The sequence below is a fragment of the Eleutherodactylus coqui genome, chromosome 6 (genome assembly GCF_035609145.1).
Source record: "Eleutherodactylus coqui strain aEleCoq1 chromosome 6, aEleCoq1.hap1, whole genome shotgun sequence".
NCBI lineage: Eukaryota > Metazoa > Chordata > Amphibia > Anura > Eleutherodactylidae > Eleutherodactylus > Eleutherodactylus coqui.
The window spans coordinates 110,517,840-110,527,202 of NC_089842.1; positions in this window are offsets into that span (position 1 = coordinate 110,517,840).

Consider the following 9,363-nt stretch of genomic DNA (forward strand, 5'->3'; position numbering starts at 1 on the left):
ATGCGTAAATTTGATGATCTGTCTCACTGCCTCCATAGCGTTTACCAGCCCCCCCAAAAACAAACCTATTTTTAAGGGAGTGCATTGGAAAAATGTGATGTGGTTGAGCAAGGTTTGTGTATACTTTTATTGATTGTTTTTTCACATTGTATTACCAGTTGATGAATTGAAAGCGCGATGGAGAAGTGTATGCAATAACTTCTGCCGGGAATACTTGGAAAAGCGGAAGAGTGGGTCTGGTGCAAAACAGAAAAAGCAATATATATTATAATAAGCTGCTGTACCTCGGCCGGACCATGGACTTGCGACCATAAGTAGATTCCCTATGAGAAGGTAAAGCTCCCGAAAGCTGTTTGGAAAATACATCTGCGAATTCTTCTAAATACTTAGGTAGGCCAGCCACCTCACAATCAGAGGAATGCAACTGGACAATTGCTAAATGGTCCTTGCATCCTGTACCCCACTGTATCAGCTCGGAAGCTGCCCAATCGATAACGGGGTTATGTAGTTGCAACCATGGTAGCCCCAACACAACATCAACCGATAGACCTTCCATCACCAAAAATGTACAGATCTCTGAATGTAGAGCTTCCACCGAAAACCTTAGTTCCGGTGTAATCTTCTTTATCAAACCCGCGGCCAGCGGGGTGGCATCAATTCCACAGACCTGTAAATTGGGATTTAAATCTCGCAACTCAGAAGCTATAGACGTAAGAAATTTGAAATTCACAAAATTAACTGCTGCCCCTGAGTCGACAAAGGCGTGACCAGACATGAGGCAGGAACCCAACAGAATGGAACAAGGAAGAAGCAACTTGGAAAACCCCGGAAGTACCTGAGCTCCTAGGCGATTCTTCCAAAGATCACCTAGGAGAAGAAGTTTTTCTGCTGCCATTTCTGGTCACAGGTGGTGACAAGATGTCCAGGGTCCCCGCAGTGGAAGCACAACCTGTTTCTTTGTCGTAAAGCCTGGTGCTCTGGTGCTGACAGGTATTCCAGTTCCATCTGCTCAACCTGGTTACCGGGGGAACTGAGGTGCTGCTCTTTACAGGCCGCGGTGAGGCTCTCCGGACTAGTGACCCCTCTAGCCCTCAGACGCCGGTCAGCTCGTATTGCCAAGATCATTGCCGTCTCTAACGTCTTAGGCTCCGGGTGACCCAACAACAAGTCCTTTACCGGCTCAGAGAGCCTGGTCAAAAATAGGTCCTTTAAGGCCTGGTCATTCTACCCGGAATCTACACAGAACTGTCGGAATTGTGAACAAAATTCCTCAGCCGTCATCTTACCCTGATGCAGGCTCAATAATTTAGAAACAGCATAACCTGCCCGATCTGGCTCATCGTATATCTGACCTAAGGCGGAGAAAAAAGCATCCACCGACTGATGAGAGGGGGTATCTGATGGTAAAGAAAAAGCCCAATTCTGTGGGTCCCCTCTTAGTTTGGAAATAATTCCAACCCTCTGATGTTCTGACCCTGAGGAGTGTGGGCGCAAACTAAAATATAGTCTACATCCCTCACGGAACACAAAAAATGCCTTACGGTCACCAGAAAAGAAGTCAGGTAGAGTCGCCTTGGGTTCACAAATAGGTAAAGGTCCCCATGATACCATTGCCGGAGTCCCTGCCACCGACTGCTCCTGGTGAAAGAGACGAGCCAACAAGTCCTGTACCATCTCAGTCAAATTCTGGACCTGATGTATAACTGCTGTAACTGACTCTATAATGCACAGATACTCAGGGTTCACTTTCCACCCCGAATCTTTGTATGGTCAGTGTTTCTGTCAGGATTGGCTAGGAACGGAAGACTGGAAGTCCCTACAACCGACCCTTTCCCCTGTTCCTACCTACTTGCCCCCCTGGGCTAAACCCCAGGGCGACAACTGGGTGGCGGTCCCTACTCTGCACTGAAGGGACCCCAGGGAAAGGGACAGGAGAGACCAACTAACCAGGCCACATACAATAACAAAATCCAAGGCAGGGCTGGAGAGACAAATAATCAAACCAAAGAGCAATCAAGTAATAGGGAACGTCAGAAGCAAGGTCAGAGCAAAGCAAAGTGGGACAGAAGACTGAAACGAGCAAACTGAGCGGATGTTAGCTGGAGAACAAATACATATACTCCTAACCCCGCCTAGGTCGAGGTGGAGCCTGGTGACGCGCTGACCGGTAATGTATGAAGTCCGGCCGTGCCCTCTAACAGGGGAACTCCGAGCCCAGGCGCCGAGGCCCCACCCAGCAGCACCGCAGACCCACGCCTGCCACCAGCCCGGACGCCAACCACACCAGGCGACCCCCGGGCGACACCACCACGGCCCCCGCCGACCCTGGGCACAGCACCATGCCCGCGCCGCACACCACCCCTGGCGACCGTGAGTCCCCTCCTGACACTATTTGTAGTTGTAGTACTGGGTCCCTGAGTTCCCTGGCTTTAGCAAACGGATGTGCTTGCCCTCATACAGTCTGGAAACTGCGCTGAAGCTGCAAAACCATCAGCGATGTCCAGCCAGGTTTGTGGAGAGGGTGGAGGCATCACCAAAAGCTTCAGCTGCGTCCAAAGCACAACGTTGGTCCTCCTGATGATTCCAGAGAGGGTGGAACTGCCCAAAAAGACCTCAAAGTGCAGCGAAGCAAATGAGTTCCCAGTGGCAAGGAATCTATAAAAAGAAAATGAAAAAAAAATGGATTAAGGACTCCTTCCCATGAACGTATTTCTGCCGCGTAATTCGCGGCGGAAATCCGCTGCGTTGCCCGCAGCTATTAGGTTCTATTGAACCTAATAGCTCAGTGCTCATGGTGCGGAAATCCACCACGGAATTCCGCACCGTGAAATCACCCGACCTCACCTGCGGCATGCTCTATTTGCCGCGGGTGTACGCGTGGACAGCTTCCATTGCAGTCAATGGAAGCCCGTCCGTCACGCTATCTTCCACTGTAGCACAGTGGAAGATAGCGTGAAACCGTTTTCCCGCCTACCGCCGCCGCATCATATGACACAACCGGCGCGTCATATGACACAGCCGGCCGCGTCATGTGACGCGGTGGGCGTGTCATGTGACGTGGCCGGCGTGTCACATGACGCTGCGGCGCATCACACCGAAGCGTCATGCGGGAGCGAGGACGCCGGATCCGCAGGTAAGTTTGGGGGTCTCTGGGGGGCGCCGTGACGGGCTCCACCGCGGAATTCCGCGGCGGAGCCCGTCACGGCCGTGTGCAGCCGGCCTAACAAAAACTACGCACCATGCCAAAATCGAACTTCCTAGGAAACACATGTACGGGAAAAGGGACTATACACCGAACAATTTTCAGCATTGTCATTACCACTCCCCTAAAGCCTATGGCTGGCTGTACACAAAAGGATTTTTGCTGCGGAATCCTCGGTCGGCTTCCAGACGGAGGACCCACAGCAAATACCATTCAAAGCATGCTATGTAAACTCACTTTTTCCTTCACACTCGCGGAAACGAGTTGTTATTTCCACAAGCAGAGGAAAAACCGCAGCATGCTGTCTTTTGCTGCGGACTCCGCATGGACGACTTTAGTTGAAGTTAATGAAAGCCATCCGACCCGCAGCCCATCCACACTTGACATTGCAGATAGCCCCTAGGTACCCACATCAATTCCTAGCAACGGAGTGGGAAAAACAAGCATTTAAAAAAAAAAAATCTGTTCTGCCCATGACCGGCGCAAGCGTCCGCGGTCATCCGCGGTACAGAAGAAACAGGTATGCAGGGCCACCAGCCGGGGTCAGAGAAGGAATCCACTGTGGGAACCTGTATGCAGAATCCGGCTCTGGCGTGTGTAGGTGTCCTAATCCATACTTGGACATGTTTCTGGATGATGAAGATTATCAGTTCAATCGCATTCGACCTTCGGTCACTCTATGGATCAATGTTCTACACGCGTATATGTCTTTCACGGCTTCTTTCAGTTCTGCGATTGACATGTTGGTGGTGGCCTTGATTGTATCTAGCCATCTTGTTCTTTGTCGTCCTGATCTTCTCTTTCCACTAACCTTGCCAAGCATCAGTATTGTTTCCAGAGAGTTGGCCCACATCACATGGCCAAAAAAAGAGAGCCGCTGTTTGATGATTTTTGCCCCCTAGTGATGTTTTCGGTTTGACGTGATCTAACACTACCTTGTTCGTTGTCGTGGCAGTCCAAGGTATCCGTAGCATTCTCCTCCAGCACCATAGCTCAAACTCATCAATTTTCCTTCTGTCTGTTTTCCTGAGCGTCCAACTATCGCATCCATACGTCGTTATGGGAAAAACGATTGCATTGACCAGCCTGGTTTTTGTTGCAATGCTAATATCCTTACTTTTCCAGATCTTTTCCATTCCTTGGATTGCAATCCTACCAAATATAATCCGTCTCTTGATCTCAGCTTCTGATTGCCCGTTGCGATCGATTTTGGATCCAAGAAAGACCGACCCAACTTCTTTGTTGTTCATTTTTATGTTCTCTGTACAGTTGCCTACCGTGGTTATGACTTTGGTTTTCTTGCTGTTGAGGTACAGTCCTATGCATTCACTTTCCTTTTGCACTCATTTCAGGTCCCTTTCGCTTTCCACAAGCAGGGTGGTGTCATCTGCATGTCAGAGGTTGTTGACATTTCTGCCAGTGATTTTGACTCTGATTTCTAATTCATCCAAATTGCATTGCCTCATGATTGTTTCTGCGTACAGATTGAAAAGGACTGGATACAAATAGAGATGAGCGAGCACCAAAATGCTCGAGTGCTCGTTACTCGAGTCGAACTTTCAGTGATGCTCGAGAGTTCGTTTCAAGTAACGAACCCCATTGAAGTCAATGGGCGACTCGAGCATTTTTGTATATGACTGGTGCTCCGATAAGGTTTTCATTTGTGAAAATCTTAGCAAATCACCAAAGTCATGTAAAAAACACAGAAATGGATAGGGCAGGCGAGGAGCAACATGCAGGGCTGCATTTCGGGCTCCGAGGTCTCACTATTAAGTGGCAAGAGTGAGACCCCCCCGCCCCGCACTGTCAGCATAAAGATCGTTCTCCTCTGCCACAAAAATATAAGCCCTTACCTGAAAATCATCCTAAAATGTGTAAAAATTTAAAAAAAATTATGTCAGCATTAAGATCGTTACAGCTGTGGCAGAGAAGAACAATGTTAGCCCATTGAATTCAATGGAGCCGGCAATACAGCCGGCTCCATTGAAAGCAGTGGGCTGCTGGCGAGCGCGGGATGAATTTTCGGGAAGGGCTTAAAAATATAAGCCCTTACCTGAAAATCATCCTAAAATGTGTAAAAATGAAAAAAAAATTTATACTCACCTTTCCGCTGCAGCCGGAGTTCAGCCGCGTCTGGCCGGCAGTTCTCCTGAACTGCTGTGAGCAGTATTCAGCAGCCGGGGATTTAAAATCCCCGCCTGCTGAATGAGCTGCCTCTGATTGGTCACAGCCTCACCAATCAGAGGCAGCTCTCACTCACACCCATTCATGAATTCATGAATGACAGCTGAGAGCTGCCCCTGATTGGTCCCTGCGCTGAGCCAATCAGAGGCAGCACGCACTCACCCATTCATGAATTCATGAATGGGTGTGAGTGAGAGCTGCCTCTGATTGGTGAGGCTGTGACCAATCAGAGGCAGCTCAATTAGCAGGCGGGGATTTTAAATCCCCGGCTGCTGAATACTACTCACAGCAGTTCAGGAGAACTGCCGGCCATACGTGGCTGAACTCCGGCTGCAGCGGAAAGGTGAGTATAATTTTTTTTTTTTTTTTACACATTTTAGGATGATTTTCAGGTAAGGGCTTATATTTTTAAGCCCTTCCCGAAAATTCATCCCGCGCTCGCCGAGAGCCCATTGCTTTCAATGGAGCCGGCTGTATTGCTGGCTCCATTGAATTCAATGGTCAGTGCTCGTTTAATCGAGACGAGTACCGCGTGGTGCTCATCTCGAGTAACGAGCATCTCGAGCACCCTAATACTCGAACGAGCATCAAGCTCGGACGAGTATGCTCGCTCATCTCTAGATACAAACTATTCTGCAAACTATTTGTAAACATGTTTCTTTTGTTTCTATGGGTGTTTCAAAATTGTTTTTAAAATGTTTGAGGTTGTTTACTATTTATAAACGTTTCACAAACATTTTAAAAATGTTCATGTTTTTGGAAAATGACACAATGTTTCTTGTTTCTCACTTCAAATGGATAAGGCTCCTTTCACAATTCTGTTTTATTCCATTTGATACAGAACAAGAATAAAATAGTCAGCGCGTCTTTCAAAATGATGGAACCCGGCAGCACCTAATGGACCCTATTGACCAAAATTGTTCCATCCCTGGAATCTCATTTTACTGGAAGAAAATAGTGCAACATACCTTCCTTTTTTGTCTGGCATTTATAAAAGAACACCTAGATGGAACAAGCTGGCAGAATTCTGTAGAGAGCCTAAGGCTAGTTTCACACAGGCAAGGGGGATATCGGTCCGTGAATCAGTTTTAGTATGTGTTCACAGGCAAGTATGCTTAAACTCATTGAGGAGTTTCAGTCCTGCAAAATACTGTGGGACTTTAAAGGCACTTTATGACAAATTTTGCAGAAAACATAAATCCATGTATAACCAAAAGAAAAGTGGATCTTCTCTGAAAAAAGTGGGGCATTTGGAATAACATTCATTATGGCAGGTCTGTACTTAAACCATTCTACCAACATGGCGATCATTCTTACTCTCAAACATGTTTTCAGTGTTTGCAAACTTCACAAAATAATTTCCAAAAACGCGTTTCCAAGTATTTGACTAGGCTCAAGGCCCGGCTCAAGACGCAGTGTTTTACTGCTGTGCGAGGCGACGGTGAGCAGGCATATTACTGAGCTGGGCAGCGATTTTGCACTTCACATGACAGTGTATCTCTTGCACACTGTCATGCAAAGTCTGACTTGATTCCTTTTTCTCTTAATCTCCCGGGTTGTCGCTTAGCGACGTTGCGTACAAATGCTGCAAATACAAAATTCAATTAGAATAGAGCTCTATCGCGCATAATACACAGTAGGATAGAACATGCTGCATTTTTTATGTGTCTATCAGCGCGTTGGGCTTATTCACACAAACGTATTTGCGGAGGCATTTCCGCACGTTAAATAGTCGCACGTATAACGCGATCAAGTGATGCTTTGCTTTCAATGGCTTCAGTAAGACGAACGTATTTTTTCTGCGCTAAATATTTGTCTGCGAAAAAATACATAGTAACAGTATGCAAGGCTGAAAAAAGAGAAATGGCCATCTAGTTCAGCCTGTTTCCACCCCTGACCCCCCACCCCGTGCTGATCCAGAGGAAGGCAAAAAACCCCAATGAGTTAGAAGCCAATTTACTCCATTTGGGGGCAAAACAATTCCTTCCTGACTCCATAATGGCAGTCAGAATAATCCCTAGATCAACATTCTTCAGAGAAAAGTTGTTTCCTGACTCCAAGTCCAGTTACCGGAAGATCCCCAGATCAACAACCCTTTTGGCTATTTATTGTCTATATCCGGTAATATCATAGTGCTTTTCGATTTTGCCATCACCACTTCTTCAGGCAGAGAGTTCCATAATCTCACTGCTCTTACAGTAAAGAAAGTTACTTCTGTGTTGGCAATGAAACCTTCTTTCCTCTAAACGTAGCGGATGCCCTCTTGTTACCGTCACGGTCCTGGGTATAAACAGATCATGGGAGAGATCCTTGTATTGTCCCCTCATGTATTTATACATAATTATTTAGTCACCTCTTAACCATCTTTTTTCCAGGGTGAATAATCCCAATTTTGATGCCTCTCTGGATATTCCAGTCATCTCTTTCCATCTATTAATTTAGTTGTCCTCCTTTGAACCCCCTCAAGAACTGTAACATCTTTCCTAAGCACAAGTGTCCAGAACTGTACACAGTATTCCATGTAGGGCCTGACAAGTGCCTTATATAGTGGAAGAATAATGTTCTCATCTCTAGCCCCTATACCTTTTTTACTGCACCCCAAAACTTTATTTGCCTTTGCAACAGCTCACTGGCATTGATTGCTCCAGTTAAGTCTACAGTCCGCTAGTACCCCCAGGTCTTTTTCCATCTCACCTTTCCCTAGCAGTACCCCATTTAGTGTATATTGGTGACATCCATTTCTCTTGGCCATGTGCATAACCTTACATTTATCAATATTGAACTTCAATTGCCATTTTTCTACCCAAGACCCCCACTTATTTTGGTCCATTTGCAGCTGTACATTATCCTTCTTTGTATTAAATAACTTGTATAATTTTGTATCATCTGGAAATATTAATATTTTGCTGTGCAGCCCCTCTATCAGGTCGTTGATAAATATATTGAACAAAATGGGGCCTAATACTGAACCCTGTACCACCCCACTAGCAACGGTGGCCCAATCAGAGTATGAACTATTTATTACCACCCTCTGCTTTCTATCTCTGAGGTCTCTTTCCCACGAGTGTATATCAGTTGGCCGTTTTAGCTCTGCCCCCGTCTCGCCCCTTCCATTGCAACAGTGGTGAGGGGCAGAGAGAGGGCGGAAGCTCAGTGCACTAGCTCCCTGCCTCTCCCGCCTCCTCCCCTTGCAGAAAGAGGCAGCGTATATGGGCCGGGCGTTAAAACCTGATTGATATACATCCGTCTGAATAAGCCCCGTCTCAGAGAGCAGATGCAGCACGGGGTCATCCCCAACTTCCACTGGGAGAGTTGTAGGTTCAGCCTCTTTTACATTCCAACCAGCATCCTTGTCATGGCCAAAATTGTGCAGGACCACGCAAGCTCTAACTACGGCACATACGTTCTCAGGTTTCAGCTGCAGGGAACTGTGGAAATATCTCCACTTGTTGATAAGAATCCCAAAGGCAGACTCCAGGAAACTTCTGGCACATGTGAGTCTGTAATTAACCACCCACTTCGTGGTGTCCATGTGCTGCAAGCAAAGGGAAGCAGGACAGGATTTATCAGGTCAAATCCCTAATCTGCCACAAGGACAAATGGGGCAGGTTGACCTGAAGAGGCAGGAAGATTCCGTAGTTCTGGCAGCTGGTCGGCCAAAAGTCGCTGGAAGCTCTGAAAATGCGAGAATCCGCAGTGCTTCCATAGGCCCCGATATCCACCAGTCTAAATCAATAGTTGCTATCAGCAACAGCACTACTGAGAAGTACTGCTTATAATTAAAATACCGGGGCCCTGATTATGGCAGGCTTTTTAACATGGATGTGTTTGCAATCTAGCGCTCCGATGCAGTTCGGAAACTGCGCAACATCCTGGATTCCCTCAGGGATGTCCAACCAATCTAATTGAGAGCACAGAGCCATTACCAAAGGCACCAGACGCAGAAATGGTGGATTGCTCCAATAGAAACTCGAAAT